Below are 349 nucleotides of genomic sequence, written 5' to 3'. Positions count from 1 at the left end.
CATTCTCCCTTTCTAGGTACATCTTATTACTAAACCGGTGAAAAGTAATAACCTTCCATTTGGATGTTATCGCCTGTTTTTACATAAATGAACATAGCGGGGTTGCTATTAATCACTGTAATAATACAAGGATTCCTGCTTATGGTGACGATTGGCTTTCAACTTGGAAAAAAACCATTTAATTGTATTTTTCTGGAAGAGGTACAGTAATTTGAATATCCGTTTATAACTGCTGCTTACGGGCAGTTTTCTTTCTATATCAAAATCAAGCATGCGAATGACAGGGTTTTACAGTAGAAGGTATGCCCCGTCTCCCCTCTGCTATCTGCGCCCCTTGTGTGTATGCATG

This window comes from Penaeus monodon, chromosome 27 (genome assembly GCF_015228065.2).
Source record: "Penaeus monodon isolate SGIC_2016 chromosome 27, NSTDA_Pmon_1, whole genome shotgun sequence".
Lineage (NCBI taxonomy): Eukaryota > Metazoa > Arthropoda > Malacostraca > Decapoda > Penaeidae > Penaeus > Penaeus monodon.
The sequence above is the reverse complement of the archived record's forward strand: the minus strand, read 5'-3'. Positions refer to the sequence as shown.